Raw genomic sequence first — 22,825 nt, forward strand, 5'->3', positions numbered from 1 at the left:
ATTCTTATGCAAACCAAGGTAAGCGAGCATATCACAGTGAACAAATGATCTTCCACTTATCTCAATTCCCCCCTTTTTCTTGTTCATCTTTATTTTGTTCACTGAATCTTTGTAACTCTTGGTGACTTAGTATTAGGGTCTCATCTACATTGTGTATGGGTTCATATTTTGCCCTAATGAGCATTAAATGTGCTGCCTCTAATCGTCCCTTTACTATTTTTATTGCCTTATTGAAGATGCATGGCCCAAAGGTCAGTCCCAATATTATCAGTATCAGAGGTCCTGCAATGGTGGATAACAAGGTAGTTAACCAAGGAGATTGATTGAACCCTGATTTATACCAACTTTGCTGTGCCTCTCTTTCCCTCTTTCTCTGCTCTAATCTTCTCCTTAATTCTGCCATGGTGTCTGTAACAACTCCAGTATGATCAGCGTATGCACAGCATTCCTCCTTCAGGGCTACACACAATCCCCCTTGTTGTAATTAGCAAGTCTAAACCTCTTCTATTCTGCAACACCACCTCAGATAGGGACCTTAATGATTTTACCAATCCATCGATGGCCAGCTCAATTTTACTCAGATCTTCATCTACTGAAATTCTTAATGCTTTAAATTCCTTTTGTTGATTTACTAGGGATGCCACCCCAGTTCCAGCTCCTATTCCCCCGATGGTAAGGAGAGTTGCAATAGTTAAGGCAGTGAGGGGTTCCCTTTTCATTAGATGGTGTTCTGGCACAGTTTGTTGTTCATATATGTAGTCACTTGTATGGTAGGTAATTCTGGGCATAATCGTTACCTGGATGCAGTAGTCTTGGCTTGGATTAAACAGTTTCAGTGAGATGCACGGTGTGACACCCAGAGTGTTACATACCCACTTAGTGTTAGCTGCTGGCAATAGCCAGTCAGACGGTTTCTTTCCACCTGTTTCTATTACTCCACAAAGGTATTCTCTTTGTGTTGGGATTTTTCCTATGCATCTCCCTTTCCCTGTTACCTGAGCCAAGGTAAGCCCCGGTGTTGTCTCTTTACCCTTTTTCCACAAACACTGATTCGGATTAGTTCCATTCACTCTTCTGGGCTTTGCAGTGACCCCTATGGCTTCATAAAATGGGGGTCTTAAATTATAGCACAGCCAACAGTCTTCCGTCAGTTTTGGGTTGGTTCTATTTAGGACACCATAACTCGCTTTCATAACCTTCCAGAGTATATTACCCTCCTGGGTTTTTTCCTGTTTGTCTCCTGAAGTGTTTTCATTCTGAATTTTATTCTGGGTCTGATCCCTTTCTTTTGTTTGGTTGGCTAAAACAACCTCCTTTTCTAATAACACTGGGTTTGGCCCTACAGGTTCAGGATCAGGGGGCACAATTTCCTTCTTTATAAATATTAAGCTACCAAAATTGCCAAAATCAGCCGAATATAAACGAACGCCCCAAGTTTTTCCAATTAACCACATACTATCCTCTGGCCTTAATGCAGTAATTTGTATATTCCTGCAAATATTTTCTGGGGGTTTATGACCTGTCCAGTAGCCGGGAGGAATACAACCATCTGGCTTCCAGACCACCTTAATGTATGGATCAGGAGTGGGGGGGTCCCATGTACCAGCTATTGTTTCACAACCCCAATATGCACAGTAATATTGTCCAGGACTATTGCAATACCCTTTACCAGGATTCGAAGCAGGACACATATAAAACGATGAAACCCAATGGGAACCCCAACGAGTACCTAAGGATGCCACAGGTAACTGGAAAGTGGGAGCTCCAGCTGTAGTATTGCTCCTTATAACTCGTGAATCCTCCCATCTTCCTAAAGTCCACTTGAAAGGTTCATGAGTTGTTATTTCCGCAGTATTACAAGATATACAAAGGAAAATCACAAGCAGTAAGCAAATGGCATGTGGGGTCTGGTTTCTCACACTGCAACAATTATACTCTTGTGACTTCTTTCCCTCTATTAGCTGGTTATCACCAAAATACCCTTGAGCCCAAAAACTATTTCTGCCTTTGTTACTCCCAGTCCCGGGGTAGTTCCGCAAATATTGCTTGCGTATTCCATCCTGAGGGCTCCTTCCTCCACAGCTGTTTACTCCTCTGCCTCGCCCGTCGACTCGGGTGCTTCGAGCCACAGGGTGTACCATCTTCTCGGCAGCAAGAGTATTCTTCAGGAGGGGATTTATGTCCTCTAGTGCCTTGCCGCATGCAATAAGAACGCCAATTCTGATCTTTTACCTCCGGTGCAGTACAACTGACCCCTTTTAGGTCTTTCCTACAAAGGCCTTCTATGATCTCTGCCACAAATGGGCTCGGCTCGTTTGTATGGTAGCAGTAATAGTCTGGGTGAATGCCCTTTGAGAAAATTTCCCACCACTCTTTAGATTCCAATCGGATTTCCCCTCTAGTCACTTTACAGGTCAGTACCCAAGCTGTAATCTCTCTTTGTACGTTCCAACAGGAATTGCAAGTTCCTCGTGGAGGATACCCTCTGTTGCAATGTGACCACCACCGTTCCCCACACACCTTACAGATATAGTATACAAAAGGATAGCAATTACAATTTTGATTTTTACACTTTACTCTAACACTTGAATTACTAATTAGTCCACTATCTAAGTAATATAAGTCTGATGTGTATTCAATCTGATAAGAGTCCATTAGTTTCTCTGTAACTTCAATTTCAGGTTCCCGGGAGGACTGGTTATTTGCCACACAGTGTTGTTAACTGGTCCTTTTACTCGACTGGCATGTGTCCATCCTCTTTCTGCAGTCCGAATTGCAGTTTCTGTAGTGAGTAACACAAGATAAGGACCTTCCCATTGTGGGGTTAGTGTAGATTCTTTCCAGGATTTTATTAACACATAGTCTATTGGGTATATTTTATGTATTTTTAAATCTAAAGGGGGTCTTTGCGTAATGATTCCTTTTTCCCAAAGTTCATTGCGGCGTTTCATTAAGGCAATAATATATGAGGTTATTTTATAGTCCTTCAACTGGGGGTGGTCTCGGGGTTCCTCCAAATCATATGGCATATGGGGTCCCCTATCAGAATCTATTGTTTTTACTATCCCATATCTAGGGATTATTTCTTCTAATAATATTCTGACCACTGTCTGAGCAGTAGTCCGAGTAGTGGGGTAAGCCTCTACAAAATGGGTGAGATGATCTACTATTACTAACAAATATTTATATCTACCCACTTTAGGCAATTCAGTGAAGTCTATTTTTATTTTGGCAAAAGGCCTGTGAGCTAATTCCCTTCCTCCCATGGGCCTTTCCCTAAGATGTTTTCTGTTTACTTTTTGACAGATCAGACAATCTCCCACTACTCTTTTAGCCAAATCATAGATTCCAATACTCATATATTTAGTGGCAAATTGATCTACTAATGCCTGAGTTCCCCAATGAGTCTGGTCATGCAATCTTTGCAAAATTTCTGAGGTCTTGCTTTTAGGTAAAACAGTTCTCCCATCTGGGAGCTTCCATTGCCCTTCAGACCCCTCCTCAATTCCCATCTTTTGTAATTTTTCCTTTTCTTGAGTGGTAAAACTATATATTTGCCATTTTTCTTTGGGGGAGTCCACAGATACAGTGTCGCTCTGCCCCATGTCCCCCCAAGTTCGTAGGGCTGCTTTCTTAGCTTCTTGGTCAGCTAAATTATTTCCCCTGTTTCTAAAGTCCAATCCTTTCTGGTGTCCCCTTAAGTGGACCACAGCAATTTGAGCCGGGCCCCTTAAGGCATTTAAAACTTGGACAATTAGCTCTTAATGAATTAGATCTTTTCCCTGTGAGTTTATAAGTCCCCTCTCTTCCCAAATTTTCCAAATGTGTGCACTATCCCATATGCATATTTAGAGTCTGTGTATATTGTTCCAATTTTTCCTTTTAATAACAAAGCCCTGAGTACTGCATATAATTCACAAGCTTGTGCAGACCAGGAGTTACTTAGTGGTCCGGATTCAATTACCTTTAAATCTTTTTATGGATTTGCAACTACTGGAAACCGGGCCAAAGTCCTCTTATTTATTTCTCTTAAATCGTGCACCAATCTGTAGGACCCATCTGACTTCTTTACAGGCACGATGGGAGTATTGAAGGGAGACATACAGGGCTCTAAAAGCCCTTTTTCCAATAACCTATCTATTTCAGGTTTTAGTCTCAATTTTTCCTCCCTAGGGATAGGGTATTGTTTTATTCTTACGGGTTTGCCAGGATTACTTATTTCCACTGAGAAAGGCTTAATCTGCAATTTCCCCACCGTTTCTGGGGTATACCACACCTCAGGATTAATTTTCTTTTCATCCTCCACCCTTAAAGGGCAGAGCTTTATCTGTAATTCTTTATTTACAACTTCTAAATTAATACCCAATTCTATTATCAGATCTCTCCCTAATAAATTGTAATCTGCTTCAGGTACCAGTAGTAAAGAACCTATACCAAATTTGGAATCAGTTTCTACCATCACATCCTTGATAACAGATACCTCAAAGGGCTCTCCTTTTGCCCCAATTACATGTACAGTGTCAGATGACTTTTTACATCCAAGCGGCAAGGCTTGCACCGTGGATCTTTCAGCCCCTGTATCCACTAAAAATTCCATCTCTTGTTGTTGGGGTCCCACTTTAAGCTTTACCAAGGGCTCCTTATGATGTTTCTTCCCCAACAAATAGAGCCCTTGACACCCCTAATCTTCCTTAAAGGCCTTCTCATCCGCTATCCGTTGTCTGCATCCCCTCTTCATATGTCCCTTCTTTCCACAGTAGAAGCAGACAATTTCACGACCTCTTCCTTTTCCTTCCCTAGAAATATAACTCTGCTCCCGATTCTCCCTTTGTTCTACATTCCTTGCACGGGAATTAGGGTTAGGCCCTTCCCGCACACTTCCATACAATAATGTATCGTTTTAACTTTGTCTTTCCCTTTTCTAGATGGGAAAGCATCCCAATTAATTATCATCAAACCCAAGGGGCTTGGGAATCTGGGGAAGCTTAGCATGGGTCCCCTCTCCCATGGGACCAGAGGGCTTGCTTTTCCTCTGTCCCATCTTCCGGAGTGCACTCAGTTTCTCACACACGTGCTCCCCTGGTTCGTGGCCCAGCCCCTCGCGGGGAATGGAAAACGCACTAATACAGAGTCCGCATTCACTTGGTCTCCACGAGACCTCTCACACACAGCACTCCGGGAAAACCACCCCAAACCGAGCGGGAAACCGGCCTATACTCACGCGTCCTGCGTCTTCGCTGGTTCTTCGTGCACAAAGATTACAGGGGTAACCGGTTCTCCTTTGCCCGTTACTCAATTTAGGTTCGTCGGTGGAGAGTGATCAGAAAGCCTGGGGCAGCCGGGCCGCCATAAGGGCGGGGCGCCTCCCGATCGTCCCGTAGCGACTGATCTACTTCTCCATCCGAGTCACGGCACCAAATTGTTATAAATTGTGACACGGCAATTTGAAGTGTCTTAATTCAATAAAGCAATTTTATTTAAAACAGCAAGCGAGTAAGGCAGGCAAAGCACAGCGCTGGGCGGCCGGGGAGTCTCCTGCTCCACCAACGGCGTGCAAAAATGTTCTGTCCCAACCTTCCTTTTATCCCCCCCCTTCTCCTTGCAGGCGTGACTCTCCAGATGTAGTCTGACTCTGGTCGTTGTGATAGCTTCTAAGTCTCTTCTTTTGAGATACAGCAAGCAGACCAGATACACACACCCAGGACTCTAATCTCAACCTCCTTATCACCTTGTAAGCAAATAAGCATTTCAAAGACACACCAGTACATTCTTATGCAAACCAAGGTAAGCGAGCATATCACAGTGAACAAATGATCTTCCACTTATCTCAGGTTAGCTTCCTACTCATAATCAAGGCCTATTCTGTGAGCTGCTTGAAAAAATACTTGACCATAATTTGGTGAAATTGATTCTTAGTAATGTTTCAAATCATTAGGCCACTTGCATGCATACAAACAATGGTCTAAATGTAGAAAAATGGATTGCAGACAACCTAATGCTGGCAAACACAAGTCACCCTGGTGGTAACAATTATCTGGAAATATGAAAATAAGAACAACCAGTCATTAAGAGGAGACATGGCATTTAAGCTGGATAAGAGTACAGATTCATGTACTGGAACAGTAGGGAGTTAGAGATTAAGAAGAAGAAACTCAGGGAGGTTAGAGGGCTCAGAGCTTTAAGAAAAAACATAAGAACCTTATTCAAGGTGTTAGCACTAAAATAATCAAATACAAAATGACTGATGGGTCTGCTAAAACAGGTGATTTTAAAATACTTAAATGAATCCTTTTTAACCTATTTATGGGTTTTTTAGATAACTAAGCAGCTCTTATAAGAGAGCTATAGGTTTTATGGATTCCAAATGTATTGTGTGATTTATCATTTGAAATTTTGAAAAACACTGCTGTAGATAATGGTAGTGAATATTACTATACTTTGCAGTGTAGTGACTGGAAATGTAAATACAGGTGTTGCTGTTCGCTACCGACTCCGGGCGGGTGCCGGCGGGACACAGCGGGAGGGGGAGAGAGGCAGCGCCGCTTTTTTCCCCTTTGGCTCTGCAAAGCTCAGTTCTAGCGCAGGAACAGATGAAATGGCGACACGGGACTCGGGTGCAAACACGTTTTTATTGTGGGAGTGTGTCCCCGAGACACCGGGGCAGCGACCAGGGGTCGGTTATACCCCATACCGGGGGTGGGGGGAACCTGAGCTGTGGCCAATGGGACGGGAGGCAGGGGACAGGGGCAGGGAAACCCCGGGGACAGCGATGGGAAAGGCGGAGGGGTGAGGGGGAAGGCGGGGGGGGCGGGGCAGGGGGCGGGGCAGGGACCACGTGGTGAGGGGAGAGGCGGGGGGACGCAGGAATGAGACAAGGTACCGTGGGAGGGAGGGGGAACGCGCGGGAAGGGGGGAGGGGGAATGGGGGGAGGAAGGGAAAATTATAAATTATAAACTCCCGCACACAGGAAAAATGAATAATAGTGATGAGTATTGATGAAGGCATTGTCTTAAGATTGGTCAATGAAGAAAATGTGCTTGGTCAATATCTTTGGGTTTATGCCGCTGTCGAGGCAGGACGGGAATGAAGAGGCTCTGACTCAGAAGGCTGTTGAGACTAAACTCCCGTTTATTCAAAATGCACCGCTCTTTTATACAGAGCTCCGCAAGGACCAAATCCATTGGTTCTGAAGTGAAAACAACCCACCACCATTGGTGCAGAGTGCTTGACGCACAGTGATACAACTTAACTATAAACAGTGTGAAAAACAAGAGAGATAAAGAATTATTTACATTCTTTCCCAGCTCTTTCCCAGGCTTCTGCCTGGCTAGAAACTCTCAGTTTCTTCCTTTGACTGAATCTGAGTCCCACAGGTTTAGAATGTTTTCTTAAATAGCTTCATTTGTTATGTTCAGGAATATAACATATGTTTTTAATTTAAGGAGTTTAAAATAGAATGTTTGGCTTTTAGGAGACTTTTAAACCAAAACTCTAGGATAAATATTGCCAGCTCTTCAGAGTCTCTCTGCTAAAGTGAAAATAAACCAGCAGCAGTGAATGAGCCCTTTCAAAGTATGGGTTTTTATTCTAATTAAATTTCATTATGATTCTAAAACTTGTGTCAGGCTAGAATCTAAAAGCATTTAGGAAAATGTACTTGAAATACTAAGTGTGCCTTAACAGTATTCTACAGTAATTAAAAGATACAAACATTCTAATTATTGACATTTATTTGTGTCCTCTGCCTTTTTGTGGCTTGATACTTTATGCATGAAGTCATTCTAAGATGGACTGAAGGAAAGGGCATTATGTGTGCCAGAGTCTCAGAGATGTGTGAATTAAGGTGTTCAAGATTGAAGACCAAGATTTTTCCTATTACCATCCCAGTAGGAGTTGCCTCTAAGCAGTTTTCCTTATCTCCTGTTAATAGGCCCATCAATGTCTTGCCACATGACTCAGAGATAACTCTCCAAGATCCAGTTCTGTTTAACAGGTGATTAAAGACACACCTCGTGACTCAGAATAACATCAACTCGTTGTGAAATGCTCCGCCCAGGGGGAAGGAGCTAAGCATTCCCACCTGGATAAATCCGTGAATTTGTAGACAGAGAAGCAGCCTTTCCACAGGTTTCCAAGAGGACACAGCAACCACATCTGCCATTCCAAGAGGACTGCAGCTACTCCAATTTAGACTGCTACTAGCACACTGGCCAGAGGGGTGTCAGGTTGTATTCTGACTTTGTCAGTAGTCTTCCTTTTGTATCATTGCATGTATTTTTGTCTTTTTCCCTTTTCCCAATAAATTATATTTCTAACTTAAAGTCTCTCACTAGTTTTGCTTTCAAACCAAAACATAAGGCTGCTCTGTATTTTCTAAAGGAATGAGCACATTCAGTTTACATTTATTGAAAATAGACCCTGGGAATTAATTATTTCTTCCTTATATGGATCCTTTTGCTGGGATATCTGTTGGGACAATTTAGCTCACTACTGAGTTAGTAGGGATAAAAGCATCACTATTCCAAGTCAAATGATAACATGAAAGTGATTTCTTAAAATTAAACATGTTGAACTGATTTAGAAGATTCAGAATTTCAAAGTAAAAAAGCTTTCCTAAACTTTAAAGGATTGTATTTTTTCTAATATAAAAATAAAAGCAAATGTGATGAAAATTTAATGTTTTAAAATAACTTCTAGGTATCTTTTCTCAGGTTAAACAGTTGCAAAATACTATTGATTGATCTACTGTCATAAACACCTCAGCACATACAATTGTCTCGGTTTAGAGACAAGTTTATGAGAAAAATGCTCTGGAATGAGTATATCCTTTAAAAAAGGGTTCCAACAATCCCTTTCTGCCAATAAGAAATTAATACTAGTGGATGAAAGTGAAAAAAATCCAAGCATTTATTGACAGTGCCCACACAGCACAGGAAAAAAATCCTAATAAATGCTAGATATTTAATTGGCAGACCTTACCCACACATACACACCCCATAACAAAGAAAAAAAAAAAAAAACAAACATAAAATGCCAGGGAAAGGAAAAAATACAAAACAGAATGGCTGGCACCGTGGTGTGGCGAAAAATAAATGGCCCTGGATCCTGTCTCAAGGGAAAAAAAAAGCATAACAAAAGGTTCACGGCCCAGGTCGGGCAAAACAGATGAGAACCTGGTGAATTGCTGGTGTTGGTCCCCTCTTCACAGGAAATTTCATGTCCTTTCTCTTGCCAGATCGGCTTTTACGAGGTCTGGGGCCAGGATCCAGGTCTCCTTCCCGTCGGTCCCTGGCTGACTCACCTCCCGGCGATTTTTCTCTCTGATCTCGGACCAAAACCAAACCGTAAAATTCAAGAAAGAAGCCGCTGAAGGATTGCTCTTGCAAGTCTCCAAGGCCAGGGAAAGGCAAAAACCCCAAACTTCTTTGTTGCAGATGATAGATATGATTGCTCTCAGCTAGCCGGATGTCACTTCTGCGCTTGGATTAATCCTGGAGTGAAATGGACTGTTCCATCCCACCCCCCAAAAGATTGTGGCTCATCCCACACCTCTGTACCTGCCCCGCCCCTCCCGCCTCCGCCGCGACCCCTCCCCCGAGCGACGCAGTTCCCACCGCCCCGGCCCCCACCCCCCCCCCCCCCCCCCCGCCCCGCGCCGCCGGGCATCGGCCCCCGCGGGCCCGGCAGCCACCCACACCCCTCCGGCTTCCGTCGCGACCCCACCCCCAACCGCCGCAGCCGCCCCCGCCCCCTCCGCTGCGACCCTCTCCCCAACTGCCGCGGCCGGCCCCGGCCTCGTTCCATCCCCGTGCCACACGCCCCCATCCCCCGCCCCCGTCGCCCCTGTCCCGGCCCCCGCGGCCTCCCCTGCCCCCGCGACCCCCCCAATCCCCGCCCCACGCCGTTCTGTGCCGGCCCACGTTGGCTCGGCGGCCGCGGGCCCAGCGGCCGGGGCTGCCCTGATCCCTCCGCACCCTGCGGGGCCCGCGGCCATGCCCGCTCCCCCGCCTATGTCCCTCGCAGCAGCAATCACCACTTTCGCTGGCCTGCTGCAAAACCATTTGGTCCCATTCTTGCAAACGGCAGAGCCGGGGCCAGATGCGGCCGCCGCGCCACAGCCACCCGTGCCACGAGAGCGCGTGGCCACGCCCCCAATCCCAGCCGCGCGGCAGGACCCACCGGGAAACCCGCCGCCCCCACCCCAGCTCGAGCCTCGGCCGCGGGGGGACACCCCGGGGCCCCGCACCGCGACCGCGACCCCGCGACCCCGCCACCCCTTGCCCCCCAGCAACCCCCCCGCGGTGTGGGCCCGATATCAGAGGGCCCCAGCCGCACGGTAGATGTGGCCGCCATCTTGGCTCGTCTGGCAGACAATGTGACATGCCCCGCGCATGCGCAGTTCGCGGTGCCCCTGGGCTGGCCGGTTCCTGCCGCCTCTGCCGCGCCTCTGATGCATCCTTCCGCTCCCCCCGCGCCCCGTGCCGCGGTCTGCACCCAGCCACAACCCCCGAGCCCAGCAACGGCGGCGGCGGGACCCCCAGAGCCGGCAGGAGGAGTTCCACCGCTGCTGCTGGGGCCAGGGAATCACAAGTCACTTCCGGGTTTGCCGCTAAATCCCTCCGCTCCGGATACCCGCCCGGAACTCCTTCCACCCACGCAACAAATAGTTCCCCTCACACCGCCGCCCCTGGACGCCTCTGCCCTAGGGCCACCAGCAGCTTCTCTGAAACCACAGCCTACAAACCCCACAAACTCCCCAGCCAGTCTGCCGGCAGGAGATGATGATTCTGCAACCCCAGCCTGGAGAGATCCCTCCGCACCCTCGGGTTTTTCCCATGAGCCTTTGCTGACAGTCTCCATTCCTGCTCCACTGCCTCAGCTACCAGCAGCTGCATCTGATTCACAGCTTAGCATGCAGCAAGGGAGAGAGGAACAGAACCTGGAAGCTGCTTTGACGAATACAGGACCCACAAAGAACTATACTACCCCTACCAATACTACCCCTGCTGCCTCAGTTTCCCAAAATGTCCAGAAAAGCATTGATAACTTCCAACTGATAGACAGGCATATATCCAAACCTAGTACTCCCAGAGAATGGACAGCTGTCCCATCTCAGGACGAGAGAAAATTCCTAAAAGCAGCAAAAGATAGTAGTTTCCCTTTTTCCTATGGTTACCAGCTGTTGGGAAGTACCATAGAAAAGATGTCTGAGGCCCTAGAATGCAGCTTATTAAAGCAGAAGAGGGGAATGTATCAGGCCACACCCCAAAACATGTTCAGCAAAACCCCATACACATATAATTTTTCAAATTACTGTATAGGAGAGCCTGACATCCCAATTTATAGACACTTTCTGAACAACAAAAAAGCAAAAATTAAAGTCTTAATCAAAACCGCAGTCACAGGATGAAAAGAAAGCCCATGCAACCTTGCAACATGGGAGAGAGAGTTTGCTTGTGTTTTCACAGGTGAAAGATCCAGGTGGGTCCCAACAGGGAATGTGGAGCCTTACCATACACCGAAATCTGGCAGTGCCCTCACAAATGGCAGTGACTTTGCAGGTGCAAACAAGGAGGCAGGTTCCCAGACCTGAACTGTACAAAGCCAAGAAGAAAACTGCCCGCCAGAAACAACTCAAGACTATGGACATTCGTTTACACATGCATGTTGCTTTTGTTCCCTTGTTGTTACATTTGTTCTCTTGTTTCAATTTTTGTATTGAAGTTTCACCTATAGGTTAACCAAACACAAATACCTGGGTTGCTCGAGCCAAGACTGCAAGCTCTGGTACCATATCTCTAGCTGATACAAAGCCCTAATAGACCTTTTCAACCTGGTTAATTATAGAACCTTCCCCAGAAGGTTTTGATAACACTACCTCAGTTAAATTCTTCCATTACACTAAAACAGTCAAAGAAGTTAAAATGCTGGACCAGTAAAGAAATAAATGCCACCCCAATTACAATTAGTAATCTAGCTGAACAGTTTATATGAAGGTTTGAGCTCTGCATCTTGGCTGAAGGAACTCTGTAAAGTAAGCTTGATTGTTTTAAGAGTAATAAGTATAGTTTCAGTACCAATATGTTATATACCCCAAGTTGTGCAAAAATAGTAATTAAGTCAGTATTTACCTTTTAAAAAGTTTAACGAAAAAGGGCAATTGTTGCAGATGATAGATAGATATGATTGTTCTCTTAGCTAGCCGGATGTCACTTCTGCCCTTGGATGAATCCTGTAGTGATATGGACTGTTCCATCCCACCCCCCAAAAGATTGTGGCTCATCCCACACCTCTGTACCTGCCCCTAAAACATCAGCGTCTGTAACCCCATTGGCCCATGCCTTGTCCCGGCCCACCTGGGAGCTCCTGATAAGGGAGCACCGAGGGGCCATGCGGTCTCTTGGACTTCCTCCCCCCCTTGGAATCTCTTCCCCCTCTTGGAATCTCTCCCCCCTCTTGGACCCTTCCACCTCTTAGAAACTCTCCCCCCTCTTGGATCTTTCCCCCTCTCTTAGACTTCCTCCCCCCCTGGGGCTTCCCCTCTCCTACCGTTTGTCTCTCCCCTCCCCCGTCCTCTTAAGCCTGGCCACGTGCTACGCCTGAGAGCACGAGGCTCAGGTATTCCTGGACCCCCAATAAACCTCTTTTCCTAAGAGCAAGCTTCAGAGATCTCTGCCTCCCTCCACCCACACCGTGCTGGAGCCTGTTCCCCTTCCCACACTTCTTGCTTAAGCTAACAAAACCCAAGCCAGCTAAGAAGAAAAAAAAAAAAAAACACACCAAAAAAACCCAAACAAACCCCCTTAAAAACCCAATCTGCCCAGCAGGAAGGACACTTGGGGAGTTAAGCTTTTAAAAAGCCCACTCAGGAGCCCCAAGGCTTCCCCCTCCCCCAGACCTACTTTAAACCTGCAGCAACCATTTCTGGGCATAGGACAGACAATCAGGGAATAGAAAAAACACCCTGATATAAAATTTCAATAGCCAAACTGAATTTTATTTCTATATATTTTATTTTAAAGAAAGCAAGCAGTGCTGGGTGGCTGAGGAGTCACCGCTCCATTCACGGCACAAACCACTTGCAAGTTCAGTAAAGTATATATACTGTTTTTAAGCTTACAAAGCATTTTCCAATGTGCCTTGTTAGTCCGAATCAGCAAATATCAATTATCTGGAATCAGCAATTTCATAATCTTTCCAGTTGGTTGTTAGCTTCCTGTCCTTCTTGTGGTCGTCTGGAGGGAGACCCCTTCGCTGGTGTCTGCTACATGATTTCGTTAAACTTTTTGTTATATATAAGCATTTAGTTGCTTTGTTGCAATCCCCTTAGCTTTACCACAACGTCCTCTATTTTATTCTAAGCATCAGTCATCTTGCTACTTCATCTCTTTACTTCACTCCTCCTATTTTGATGCTTTATTTGGCTATAGAACATTTCAAAACCATTCTTTGTAGCTATCCCAAGGAACACATCCATTTTTGACACAGCAGATACAAGCATTTGCTGATTCCATTGCCAATTGACATGAATCACAAAAGCATTTTTCACAACCCCAAGACAATAATGTACAGAAAGTGAAGTAGACTGGCAGTCTAAATGGAAACACCATTGGACTGTCTTCTTGTGGATAAGCATTGTGATAAATATATTTCAGTGTTGGCTTTCGCAATTGTTAGCATGAATACTATATGTTTTATAATGTTGACCTTTGTAAAAGAAGTTTTACTAAAGCTTAGAGTTCTTTTAATCTGATTGTTGTGTTGTGATGCTAATGTTGGTTGGCAGTTTCTGGGAAAGCAATTGTGTTGGTTTTGCAAGGCTTGATTTTTGGTGAGGAAGGAAGAAGCCAGCCATGGAAGTGATTTTCTGTGAGGAGATGCTAGAAGCTTCCTCCGTGCCTGGCAAATCCAATCATTGGCTGGCTCTGAAAATAGGCACTGAAGTGGTGATCTTTAGAAGGGTATAGTTTTCTCTGAAGATCTGGTGGCAGTTGGGCCGGTCTTCCTCTGCGCCGGGGCTGCCTCCGAGCTCCGCCGCCATCGCCTCACCGCGCTCCAGCCGTTTCTCTGGGAATCCCGCCGAAGGAGCTGCTTCTCTGGGAATCCCACAAAGAGAGAGAGAGCTGCTCTGTCTCCCAAAAGGTACCCCTTTATACAATAAAAGAGTGCTTGGCTTCCCCCTCTGGGTGGAGCATCTCACAATGGGGTGGTGTTACGTTACCAGGCCTGCAGTGAGTCAGTCAATGGCCCATTAACAAACCATTACCTCTTTGGAGCAAACCATTGTTCTTGGAAGAGATAACAAACCTGCCAACCTCCAACAGATGGCAAATAGAATACAAGCTTATCTTACAAACCAGGACACTAAGCCAAATAGAAAAGCTGGTAATGCCTCTATGATAACATATTTAAGAAAGAAAATAAACTGCAAGAAACCTCTTTCTTCCTTCCCTCTGAGGGGTGGTGAGGGGGCTGTGAGGCCTCTTGATGGTGGGGCAGCCAGGCCCCTTCCCGGCGTGGCAAGGGGCCCTTCCTGGTGTGGCTTCCAGGGCTATGCTGCCAGGGGACCATTACAACACTGTGAGCAGCCATGTGACCAAGACCCTGTGGCCAGCAGGTCACTTTCCCGCCTGGCCAGGCCAGCACCAGGAGCGCTCGTGCGGCTGAGGTGGCATGGCTGAGGAGGTGCCACACGGTCGCTGCCATCTCATCATGGCTCGCAATTAACTTTATTTGTTTAGTCACTTCTAGCCAGCCATGCTGCGAATGAAAGGGCAGAAGTGGAGGCATCTGCTTTTTCCATAAGTGGAGGCATCCGCTTTTTCCATTTCGGTGCCCCACATGAGGAGAGGCGCTGTGTGCATCCAGCAGCTGGTGTAGCTCACACGGTGCCAGCAGTGATGCCTTGGAATGGCTACCTAGAACAGAGGCTAGACAGACTTAGAGAATAAAGTAGGTATTTTTTAAAGGCCTTCAACAGATATGCCTTGGGCAGTGCAAAAGCTTCGCAGAGGCTACACCCAAGATGGACAATGGTCACGAGTTTCTCAGACAAATATAAGTTTGGACTATTTGCATATCAGAGTTTAATTGTCCAATCATAGCTTCAGGTAATGAAGTCATATTCCACCGGTTTGCTTCCCTGTGATTCACTTTTGTTTATACTTTTCGGGCCTGAGGCAGAGAGTGTTCTTGGTTCTCAGGCCTAGAACGATTGTTTTGTCTGACGAAATTGTGAAGAAAGCTTAGTGAATCTCTGTAGGGAGTGCTGGCACCGGGCGGCGGTTTGGGTGAATGGAGACGAGAGATCTCTGAAGGCTGCTCCTGGGGTGTAAGGTTTATTAAGGATGGAGAAAGGTCCTGCTTTGAGCTGCCAGACGCAGCACGTGGCAAGGCTTGAGAGGATGGGGGAGGCGAGAGACAAGAGGGTGCTCTAGGAGAGGGGAAGTTCCATGAGGAGGGGAAGTTCCAAGACGATGTCCGGCCCCTCGGAGCCCCCTTATCAGGGGGCTTCCAGGTGGGCTGGAACAAGACTTGGGCCAATGGGGTTACAGGCACTTGATGTTTTAGGGGAGGGTTAGAGGTGCAGGGTGAACCATACATTTTAGGGGGTGAGATAGAACAGTCCACTTGACTCCTGGACCCATCCATAGGCAAGGGCATTGTCCGGCTAGCAGAGAGGACTGTTCTCATCCTGGCTGTATTATTTATTAATAATTATATTTATCTGTCCTCTCCAACAAATCTCTATATGGAGTTCAGAGTTATACACTAATGCAGTACAGGATCTGAAAAATATAAAAGCTAAAAACTTAAGGCATCATTCCCCTGCTTTAGAGGCTTGACAAGGCCTCTACCTTTATGAGACTATACTAAATATCCACTAGTAGTATGTATTTAACTGACACTGTTTAATAAGAAATTACACAGCGTTGTCAGAAGGCTAAATGGCTGTCTTTACTGAACTGCCTCTTTTTATATACTCCTCCGATACAGGTGGACCTGATTGGTCATTTAATCAATACATTTCACCTGATTGGCTAATTAACAATATGCCCACTTGTAAACAATCCTATGAGAATTACAAGAAAACAGATATTAGAAAAACAACATCTGCAGGTTGTTTATAATAATTGGCTATCATTGTTTATCTCCAGCTCCCTGAAGTCTCCCAGGCTGATTCTGGGAAAACTTATCTAGCTTTCTCACTCTCTGACCAGGCTGTCACATCCACAGGTCCCCCTTTTTGTTTAAAGGAGGAGGCAGTGTTTGTAGTCCTCTGTGGGGCCCTTTGCAGAAAGGAGAACAAACACAGTTCTAGAGGTTCCTCTAGTAGTAGCCAGTTACTAATCAGAACCTCAACTGGACGCCAATTTAAAATGGTCAGAAAGATCAAATCTTGTGGTTCCCTCTTACAAGAAATACACTATTAATCCTAAAATCAGTTACTAATTCTAATACAATATCAATGTTAATTCTAATATAGTAACAACAGATCTTTAGTATGTTCAAAGAACTGGCAATCTAACTTGTCAACAACCCTTTTCCAAAAACAAGGAAAAGATAGAATGTTCATTCCCCACTCATAGAAGGGCCATCTGATTGCTGGTCAGCATCTTGATCAACATTCAGAGGTTGCCTGTTGGCCACTATCTGAGATTGAAAGACAAGATGTTTTCTAGTGCCATCTGTGTAGCAGTTGCCCTTTGGGCACTTTTTATTATCTCCTGTGAATGGGCCCATCAATATCTTACCACATGATTCAGAGATAACACTCTGCAGGAGCCAGTTCTGTGATCAAAGACACACCTCCTGACTCAGAATGACATCAGCCCATTGTGAGATACTCCGCCCAGGGGGGAGGAGCTAAGCATTCCCACCTAGATATATCCTGGGATTTCTAGACAGAGAAACGGCCTTCCCACAGGTTTCCAAGAGAACACAGCTGGGGTTTTTCCACTGGACTGACTACACCTCTTCTACAGGTCCACTGCACAAACAGAAACCACATATGCCACTCCAAGAGGACTGCAGCCACTCCAATTTGAACTGCTACCAACATGCTGGCCAAAGGGGTGTCAGGTTGTATTCTGACTTTGTCGGTGGTCTTCCTTTGGTATCATTGCATGTATTTTTTCTCTTTTCCTTTATCTCAATAAATTGTATTTCTGACTTGGAGTCTCTCACTGGTTTTGCTTTCAAACCAGAATATAAAATATAATTTTGGCACCCAATGTGCGGCACGAAGTACTGAGAAAAGTCAGAATTACAATTTTGTACTGTAGAGGGTACCTATTCACTATGATGCTTAACATGCTTACATGAGTCTTATACCTAGCTTTCTATATTTTCCCGAACATGGGGAATTATCTGGAGATTGTAATGCTCATGTGTCACCCTGATTCTTAAGATTTTCTAAAGCCTTCTGAGTTTACATTCTGTTAGAAAACTTTCCCACACATTTTCTATAAACAACATATTGTTTTGCATTCCTTCGTGGGGGTGGAGGAAGTTTATGTACTGGTGGTTTGTCCAATGTTTTTGGAGAGGTGGCCTATTCACTCTCCAATCCACTGTCACCTTTGGAAAAGTATAAAAATTTGAGTCAGAATAATAAACGTCCTTCTTTTTGCCTCGCCATCATGGTGGCTCGTGTTGTGCTTTTCATGTCCTATAGCGACATCTGGTGACCCCTGGTGTGTATGGCAGCTTAGGCTGAGAGTCGCGTGGTGAGGTTTTTTTTCTCTCTCTTTATCTCTCTGGTTAGTGTTTTGCCAACTCTTGTTCTTGGTAATGGAGAGCTTTGAAAATATCAGGGAAGAGGCTGTGGCTTTGGACGTTTGGAGGGAGGTGCTGAGGCGGAAATGCGTTCCTTTTTATTGGGATGATTTTGAGAGGTTGTTTTGATGAGCAAGGAAACAGGGATTCTTTCCCAAGCTTGTAGAGTCGCTTTCCTGGAGGAATTGGGGTCCCGTGGGGGATTGCCTCGTGGATGCCCTGCTTGATAATCATTTTGAAGATGTTGGGCCGCTGATGATGCTGTGAAAGAAACTGGATGCTATTTGGCGGGGGTCTGACATTGGTAGTTCTCAGGATTCTCTGAGAAACATCCCTATCTCGGATGAGTCCCTGTGGGGTGGCCCTGATTCCCCTCGTGCCCGGGAGAGTGAATCAGAAGACAGCTCCTCCTCTGGGGAGCTCCGGGCTCCCAAGCCGCTGCCTCTGAGCGTCCGGTCAGTGGAGCTGGCCCGGCCCGGCCCAGCCGCCTCGCCCCGCTCCGCAGGCGTGGTGGGATGGAGGGGAAGGCACTTTGTGACTTCCCGGCATTCAGGGGTGAACGGAGGCCTGTGGATCAGCCCTCGCCTCAGGTTGCATCTGGCTCGGTGAAGGTGAATTGCCCGAACTGTGGTGTCACATTCCCCCTGGAGACGACCCAGGTGGGTTCCCCTGGTTCGATTTCGGGTTCATCTTCCAAAGAAGAATTGGTTCCGATCCCTGAGCCTGCACAGCCTGCTGGGCATGCGCAAGCGGTGGGGGCCGCCAAGGACGGGGTGTTGGTCTCTGTTCCATCAGGCCCCGCCCCAGCAGGCAGGCAGCCCATCCTGTCCCGCCTGATGGGGGCAGTACCCGCTGGGCAGGTGCGTCGCAACTCCGAAGCTCCTTGGGGGCGTCCCCGACTCCCTTGTCTCACCCCGCGAGGCTGTGCCTCCGCGCTCTGCGTGTCCCTCTGCGCCCCGCCATTCCCCCACCCCGGGGAACGGGAGCGCTGAGCTGGAGTTGCGGTCCGCGCCGCTGCCTGCGCCCGCCGCAGAATCCTCTGCTGATACTGCAGACGGCACTGCCAGGGTGCTGGCTGGGTTGGCTCGGTCTTCCCCGCCTGATGCGGAGACCGGGACTACAGCGCAGCGGGGCGCTGGGGTTTTCACCTTTAGCGCGACTGCTGACGCAGCTGGCGGGAGAGCGGTGACTTCCCATGGCCGCGGATCCTCCCCGTTGACTTTGTGGATCCTCTCCGCTTGCCAGGTGACCCTGCCCCCGAGTGACCACGGGCGGTTTTGGCAGGAGGTCCTGGATAAGGCTGAGGAGATGTGTGATCTTGGCCCCTCGCAGAGCCTGCCGGATCACGGGGAAGGCTCCTCTGGCTCTGCTGATGCTGCAGGGGGCATGGTATCCAGTGATGTTGCACCGCCTCGCAGCCCAGGGGCCGCTACTGTCCCGGAGTCCATGGGATATGATACAGTGGGCGATGCAGCCTTACCAAGGGGGTCCTCAGGCTTTCCCTGTGCTCAGGGGTGTTACTCATAACACTTATCAGCCCTTTTCATTTAAGGTGTTGAAGGAAATCCGAGACACTGTTGCACAGTATGGTCTTGGGTCTGATGAAGTTATGCACACAATTCGGTTACTTGTTACTGACCTGCTGACACCTTCCGATATTCGTTCTGTGGCACAGGCTCTTTTTAACTCTGTGCAATTTGACGTGTTTGAGGACAAGTGGACTGGTTTAGTGGCCAGCGCAGTGCGAAAGAATGCTACGCGGGGGCAACAGGATCCCAGGCGTGTGGTTACCACTGACATGTTGATGGGCACAGGCAATTATGTTGATCCTCAGGGGCAGGCTGGATACGATCCTCTCGTGCTTGATCAATGCCAAACGTTAGGCTTGGAAGCTATGATCCAGGCCCTAGAAATGGCTGCTCCGATGGAACCCTTTCTGACTGTTGTTCAAAGGGTCGATGAGCCTTTCATGGACTTTGCATTGAGGTTGACTGCCTCTGTAGAGCGGCAGGTGGTAGAACCTGAGCTCAGGCGAATGGTCCTTGCAAGATTTGCTAGGATCCATTGCAACGCAGAATGCAAAAGAGTCATACAGGCTCTTCCTGAAGGGGCTACAATTTCACAGGTGGCAGCGGCCTGTGCAGACATAGGCCCTTCGGTTCGGAACTAGATGCTTGGGCTACTGCCACACAGCCAGTCTGGACAGCGCCGCAGGGCTGGCAGCAGCCACGGGGTACTGCTCAGACGAGCACCAAACGGGGGAAGAAAGCACAGAAGGGAAAATTTCCCTCGTATGTGTGTGGCCGGTGCAGAAGGCCAGGCCGTCCGGCAGATGTTTGCAAGGTGACTGTTCATGTTTGTGGCCAAGCAATCCCAGGCTCGGGAAACGGGAAGCGGAGCGCGAAAGGGGGGCACGCTCAGACACAAGTTCCTCTCCGGACCCTGGAGCCCATGGAGGTCTGCTCAGCCAGCTTGTCGCCAGCACCTGTGGGTCAGCAGGTGTAGATGTCTGCACAGCAGCAACAGTCGTTTTAGACTCTTGCAAGGTGCACAAGGTTCCCCTGGACGCCTTTGGTCCCTTGGGTGACAGCATGAGTGCCTTCCTTATGGGGAGGTCTAGTGCCACCCTTCAGGGCATCATTGTGCATCTGGGTCTCATTGATGCAGACTTCACAGGGCAGATTTGTGCAATGGTCTCCACGCCGACCCCCCCTGTTATGATCCCGAAAGGGACATGGCTTGCTCAACTTGTGCCTTTTAAGTCTTCTGTTCGCAGGACGGCTGACCAGTCACGAGGTGATGGTGGTTTTGGATCCACTGGACTGCCTCAAGTTCACTGGACTGCTGTCCTGACTAAAGACCGTCCCGAGATGCTGTGTACCCTGTCCATCCCTGGTGCGACGCCATCAGAGATACACCTGTGCGGGCTCCTTGACAACGGCACTGATGTCACGGTTCTCTCCCTTGCCGCCTGGCCTCCAGACTGACCCCTGGATCCAGCAGAGACGTCTGTTGCGGGCCTGGGGGGAACGGCGCAACGTTTTGTGAGCCAGCAGCCCGTGCTGGTCACAAACCCAGAGGGACAGACAGCTTGGATTAGGCCTCATGTTACTTCTTCTCCTGCTAACCTCTGGGGGAGAGATGTTCTGTCTGTGTGGGGGGTGCGCATCGGGATGGGTTTTTGATGGGGTCCACTGCAGCAAAGGATGAAGAGTGTCCTACACCTCCTATATGGTGGCTGGTGGATACACCTATTTGGGAAAACCAGTGGCCCCTCCCTCAAGATAAACTGATCGCCCTTCGGAAATTGGTGCAGGAGCAGCTGGACCAGGGTCATCTGGAGCCTTCTAACAGTCCCTGGAACACCCCTGTTTTCTGCATCAAAAAGAAGTTTGGGAAATGGAGGTTGTTACAGGACCTCCGGAAGGTCAATGCCGTCATGGAAGGCATGGGAACACTGCAGGTGGGCATGCCATCGCCTACCATGCTTCCTGCAGGCTGGCCGATCTTCATCGTGGATTTGAAGGATGGTTTCTTTGCAATTCCTTTGCATCCCGATGACAGACCAAAATTTGCCTTCACAGTGCCAGCAATTGACAATGATGAGCCCGCACAGCGGTAGCAATGGAAAGTTCTGCCACAGGGGATGCGCAATTCTCATGTCATATGCCAATGGTATGTGGCTCGTGCCTTGTCTGGAGTTTGCAAGCAGGTTCCTGATGCACGTCTGTATCATTATATGGACGACATCTTCGTGGCTGCATCCACTCAGGATGAGCTGCTGAGGATTCAGCCTCGGTTGCTCAATGCTTTGCATGCTCATGGGCTGCGGGTGGCTCCAGAAAAGGTTCAGCAACAACCTCCTTGGAAGTATTTGGGGGTCAAAATTCTGGAACGGACAATCCAACACCAGGAGGTGCAATTTGCACACTCAGTGAAGACACTGAATGATATTCAAAAACTGATGAGTGTCATCACCTGGTTACATCCATACTTGGGACTAACCGATGCACAACTGTCTCCTGTGTATGATCTGTTGAAAGGAGACTCTGATTTAAAATCACCTCACACATTGACCCCTGAGGCACGTCAGGTGCTGGAGGAGGTTCAGCAGGCTGTTTCTGCCCGTCAAGTTTATCGCATCGATCTTTCTGTTGATGTCACTGTGTTCGTTACCACTCCAGATTCGCATCCCACAGGTATCATTGGCCAGTGGAGTGACAAATGGTCCAATCCCTTGCACATCTTGGAATGGGTTTTCCTGCCCCATCAGCCGCAGAAGACGGCAACGACATTGGCTGAGTTGATTGCTCGGTTGATAATCAAATGCCGGCAATAGTGTTTGAAATTGATGGGTGCGGATCCTTCAAAGATCATACTCCCGGTATCCCGGGAGGACTTTGACTGGAGCTTTGCACACTGTGTTTCGCTGCAAAGTGCTCTGGAAAATTTTTCAGGGCAAATCACTTATCATTTGCCCAGCCACAAGCTACTGCAGGTGGTGAAATCTACGCAGATCTCTTTGTGGCCCAAAAATAGTCAGGAACCCGTGCAAGGACCCACCGTCTTTACTGATGGTTTGGGGAAAACAGGAAAGGCCATTGTTACTTGGAAGGACGTATCTGAGTGGCAGGTCCTGGAAGGTCATCAGGATGGGTCAGCCCAATTGGTTAAATTGAGGGCTGCTATCATGGCATTTGAGAAATTTTCCCAGGAATCTTTCAATTTGGTCACGAATTCTGCCTATGTGGCCGACATCACACAGCGACTGGGTCATTCAGTTTTGAAGGAGGTCAGTAACCCTGCCTTGTTTCATTTACTGAAGACCTTGTGGTGTGCTATTCAGGACCGGGTTCATCCATTTTACGTTCTGCATGTGAGAAGTCACACCAATTTACCAGGGTTTGTAGCAGAAGGTAACGCGAGGGCTGATAAGTTGGCTAATTCGGTGTGGGTAGCACCTCAGCCTGATACACTCGTGCAGGCCAAGGCATCGCATGGGTTTTTCCATCAGAATGCACATACTCTGCAGAAGCAGTTTCATCT

The sequence above is a fragment of the Lonchura striata genome, chromosome W (assembly GCF_050655825.1).
Source record: "Lonchura striata isolate lonStrDom1 chromosome W, ASM5065582v1, whole genome shotgun sequence".
In the NCBI taxonomy this organism is placed as follows: Eukaryota; Metazoa; Chordata; class Aves; order Passeriformes; family Estrildidae; genus Lonchura; species Lonchura striata.